The sequence below is a fragment of the Panthera uncia genome, unplaced genomic scaffold (genome assembly GCF_023721935.1).
Source record: "Panthera uncia isolate 11264 unplaced genomic scaffold, Puncia_PCG_1.0 HiC_scaffold_1241, whole genome shotgun sequence".
Taxonomy (NCBI): Eukaryota; Metazoa; Chordata; class Mammalia; order Carnivora; family Felidae; genus Panthera; species Panthera uncia.
The window spans coordinates 1-5,075 of record NW_026057856.1 but is presented as its reverse complement, the minus strand read 5'-3'; the positions used below and the strand labels follow the sequence as shown (position 1 = coordinate 5,075).

At 43.1% G+C, this 5,075-nt stretch overlaps 1 pseudogene; it reads right to left on the bottom strand.

The window, feature by feature from the left end:
• Positions 1–2,282: 2,282 nt before the first annotated feature.
• LOC125916841 (26S proteasome regulatory subunit 4-like) lies at positions 2,283–3,839 on the bottom strand (annotated as a pseudogene).
• Between the last annotated feature and the right edge of the window lie 1,236 nt (positions 3,840–5,075).

The following is a 5,075-nucleotide window of genomic DNA, read 5'->3' as shown; positions in this document are numbered from 1 at the left end:
TAGAAGGGTAAAGGAGGAATTCTTCCTCCCAATGTAACAAATATTTGTTCTTTCATCTTTTTGGCTCATTTTGCTTTGTGTACTTCCCTCATGGTTCATCGGTGTTCTAGCATGTCAGAATTTCCTTCCTTTTTAAGGATGAGTAATATTCTATAATATTGTAGGCATATGCTAAATTTTGTTCATCCATTCATTCACTGATGGACAATTCAGTTATTTCCATCTTTTGGCTCTTGTGAATAATACTGTTACGAACAGTGGTGTACAAATATTTGTGTGAATACCTGCTTTCAGTTCTTTGGGTATATACCCATAAGTGGGATTGCTGAACCATATGGTAATTCTATGTTTAAATTTGGATGAAGTCTAATTTGTCTATTTTTTCTTTTGTTGCTTGTGCCTTTTGTTTCATATCCATAAAACCATCATCAAATCCACTGTCATGAAACTCTTGTCCTGTATTTTCTACTAAGAGTTTTATAGTTTTACTTCTTACATTTAAGTCTTTGATCCACAGTGTGTAGATTTTATTATGCACTAAATTAGTGATCTTTTAAAAAATATAAACCCGGAGTGCCTGGGTGGCTCAGTCGGTTGAGCATCGGACTCTTCATTTCGGCTCAGGTAGTGGTCTCATGGTTCGTGGGTTCAATCCCCAAGTCGGGCTCCGTGCTGACAGTACAGACCCTGCTTTGGATTCTCTCTCCTTCTTCCTCTCTCTCTTCTCCTCCCCTGCTCACGTGGGCTCTCTCTCAAAATAAATAAATAAACTTATATATATATATATATATATATATATATATATATATATATATATATAAAAGAACCCAATCACGTCACACAGAAATTTGCTGAGCTCTTTTATCTCATTCAAATTAAAAATCATTCTTACCCTAGTCTGCAGGGCTCTACCTGATCTGGTTTACACTTGTCTGACTTGAACAAATTCTAGGAACACTGCCCACACCATGCTATTCCTCAAACATGCCAAGCACATTCCCACTTCAAAGAATTTATACTAGCTATTCCTTTTTCCAGGAACACACTTCCCTTCAGATCTCTGATTATATGCCCCCCTCTCCATGAGGTCTTTCTGGAGAACTTGAAGAAGGATTACTCTGCTTTTGTTTTCTTATTAGCATTTGTCACTGCTTGACATCTTACTTATTTTTCCCTTGTGTCCCCCAAAGAGAATATAAACTTTAGGAAGGCAAATATCTTGGCGTCTCTTTTGTTGTAATGGGATTCCCAAATTTTTATCTGAATGCTCAGAATAAAGCCACTTAGGGGTGGCCAATGGGTGAAAAACTTCTAAGCCATATCTTAAAAATAAGGAGTGTACCTCCTTTTCTTTCTTTCTACTGGCTAGAATTGGATGTGTTGGCAATCAGTTTTAAACTATTTAGATGATGACAACTCCTTAAAGATGACAAAGCAACAAGACTGATGAAACCTGGGTAACTGTTGATTTCTTAAAATAAAACTGTTGAAAAGCCTTGGTCTTCTCTCCCTTAAATTTTTTTTTTTAAATATTCATTTTTGAGAGAGAGACAGAGCGTGAGCAGGGGAGGGGCAGAGAGAGAGGGAGACACAGAATCCGAAGCGGGCTCCAGGCTCCCAGCCGTCAGCACGGAGCCCAATGTGGGGCTTGAACCCATGAGCCATGAGATTATGACCTGAGCTGAAGTTGGACGTTTGACCGGCTGAGCCATCCAGGTGCCCCAGGCTTCTCTTTTTTTGAGAAAGGGCACACTTTATTTGAAAGAGAACATTGCACACGACCAAAAGATGAAGGCAGCCCAAAGAGCATCCTATACATCATGCTCAAGTAGATACACAGGATGATAGGTGAAGAATACTAAGAGTACACTTGATGTGGTAAGCACTGAGAAATGTATAGAATTTTTTTAATGTTTACTTTTGAGAGAAAGAGTGAGTGGGGGAAGGGCAAAGAGAGAGGGGAACAGAGGATCCAAAGCAGGCTCTGCGCTGACAGCAGCAAGCCCGATGCAGGGCTCAAACTCACGAACCATGAGATCGTGACCTGAGCCAAAGTCAGACGTGCAACTGACTGAGCCACCCAGGCACCCTATAATGTACAGGAACTTTGACTCACTATATCATACTCCTGAAATTAATATAATACTGTCCATTAATTATACTTGAATAAAAAACATTTTTAAAGGTACACAGGATGTTCTGCTAATAAGAAAGATAAACTGGAATATGTATCCTTTGGGACACGTCCCTAGTCATATCTCTCTGAGGGGCTGGAAAACTCCTTTTTTTTTTTTCCACAAGGTTTTTAATGTTTATTTATTTTTGAGAGACAGGAACAAAGCACGAGTCGGGGAGGGGCAGAGAGAGGAAACAGAATCCGAAGCAGGCTCCAGGCTCTGAGCTGTCAGCACTGAGCCCAACATGGGGCCCAAACCCAAGAGTCATGAGATCATGACCTGACCTGAAGTCAGATGCTTAACCGACTGAGCTACCCAGGTGCCCCTGGAATACTCTTAATCATTCATTTGAAGGCAACTGTGGTTCATTAAACATAGAGCCATTCAAGGGTGCCTTCTTGTTTTTCATAAAAACATTCTTAGATTTTTTTTTTTTTAGTCTTCATTTGTTACTTTCATTCTATGTTCTCTCAAGGTCATCAGATTACTTCCTGTACTGATTGCCTTAATGTTAACACCAAGGAGGTCATTAGCTATGATCAAGTCATCTAGGGGTTATGGGAGCAGCAGTCAGCATCATTCTGCTTGTATGAATCGTACTTCTTGGTCCTTCCATTGGTCAGAGGGAATTGGCTCTCCCTGTCAATGTGGCCCTGTCTGATAACTGCTGGATTCAAATTTCCTACTAGGTTTGTGGCCATGGTAATTTGCATGTCTCCCCTTGAATCATATCCATCCAACTGGTTTCACAGTTCCAATAATGTTTCCTGAATTTCTCTCTCACCACCAGAATTTGAGTAATATTTTCTTTGTCCTAATGACATCAGTTTCATCAATAAGAATGATGGATGGTGCATGTTCCTCAGCAACTTGAAACAATTCTTGTATGAGTTTGGGCGCATCACCTAGGTACTTCTGAGTAATTCAGAGCCAGCTGCTCTCAAGAAAGTGGCTAAGGTTTGGTTTGCTACTGCTTTGGCTAGTAAGGTTTTACCTGTGCCAGGTGAAGCATAAAGAACAGGGGCACCTGGGTAGCTCAGTCGGTTAAGCATCCGACTTTGGGTCAGGTCATGATCTTGTGGTTAGTGACTTCGAGCCCTACATCAGGCTCTGTGCTGATAGCTCAGAACCTAGAGCCCGCTTCGGATTCTTTGTCACCCTCTCTCTCTGTTCCTCTCCCACTCGCACCCTGCGTGTGTCTCTCTCTCAACCTTAAATACAGATTAAAAAAAAAAAAAAAGGATGACTCTCTCAGGGGCCTCATACCCATTTTTAAAAATAATATTCAGGATGAGCAAAAGTAAACTCACAGATTCCATAATTTTCTGGCTTTGGTTGTCCAACCTGCCAATAACAGCATAGGTCTCCTGGAGGAGCTTTTCTACCTTCATTGCGGTGACCAGGGGATCCATGTCATCCATGCATTTTATGGTTGAACAGGATCAAGCAGTTGGGTTCCAGCAGACTGTTGTCTACAAATGAAAGAATGCTGGTATAGTATTCTGAGTCCAGAGATGTAGACACAATGGCACATCTTTGATCATCAATGACCTCTTCCAAGGTTCCTACCAACATGGGGGTCGCCCTCAGATCATCCACCATTGATCTTTCCTCCCCCTGCCTTTCTCCTAAAGCCTTCATTTATTCCTGATTCTGTCTTTTTTTTAAAAAAAAATTTATTTATTGGGGCACCTGGTGGCTCCGTCAGTTAAGCATCCAACTTTGGCTCAGATCATCATCTCAGAGTTTGTGAGTTTGAGCCCTGCATCGGACTCTCTGCTGTCAGCACAGAGCCTGCTTTGGATCCTCTGTCCCCCTCTCTCCCTGCCCCTCCCCTACTCACTCTCTCTCTCTCTCTCTCTCTCTCTCTCTCTCTCTCAAAAATAAATAAACATTGAAAAAAAAACTGTGGAATTTCTCATCTTGTCTCATCACTGGAAGGAATGCAGCTAGATCAGCTCCAAACCATTTTGCACAACTAGGAAATTGATCTGAGGATTAACACAATAATCTGCATAACCTGAGCCACAGAACTTGGTAGGTATGCAGTGTGAAGAGATGAACTGAGGGAGAGAAAAGCTGTGGAGGGTAGGGAGATGTATTTTCAGAGAGGGTACAGAGAAGGGCAGGGGGGAGAGTGGGGTGCACCTGGAGAGTACAGGGAAAGCACTCCCCTGAAAATAGCTGGAGAGAAAGAGAAAGAGTGAAAACACTCACAAGAGACTGGACAAGAAATCTGTTCCCCAAAACCACTGATGGGGAGAAAGGAGAGGGTTTCAATACCATCAGGATTCTAAAAACAGAAGAGCATAGAGTCAGAAATTCCCGAGCTCAGAACCTGGTGGTGCTCTGGTGAGGAAGAAGGGTGAATCTCCAGGAGTGGCCTGCGAGGTCTGAGGGGCCCGTGTGCCACACGGGGAGAAATATTTCCCCTATTTGGAGAGCATTTGGTAGAGGCCATAGGGTCTACCCACAGGCAAAGGTCCCAACAGACCTCAGAGAGCAGTCATGTTTGCTGATATTGGAACAAAGACACCAGATTACAGTGAAATCTGGCACCGGCTATATGTTGTATTTGCCATAATCTCCGAACCTCTGCTGCTGTGTGATTGCCCATAAGTTTTCTGGGGGCAAGAGGGAACTGGTTATTGCTCAGTGAGACCCTCCCCCACAGAATCAGCACGGGTACAAGCCGTGGAGGTCTCTGAACTGAGGAGTTTTGAAACAGAGCCCCGTCTGAGATAAAACGCTAGAGGGAGTGCCGCCTGGCAGGCTCATGGCTTGGACACAGACAGGGTAGAGGCGGGTAGTAGACGGAAACCTGAGACAAAGGAGGGGTGCTTGATTGCCGGTCAGTGAGAGCACAAGGTTTCTGGGCCAGAGACTAGGAAGCGGGGT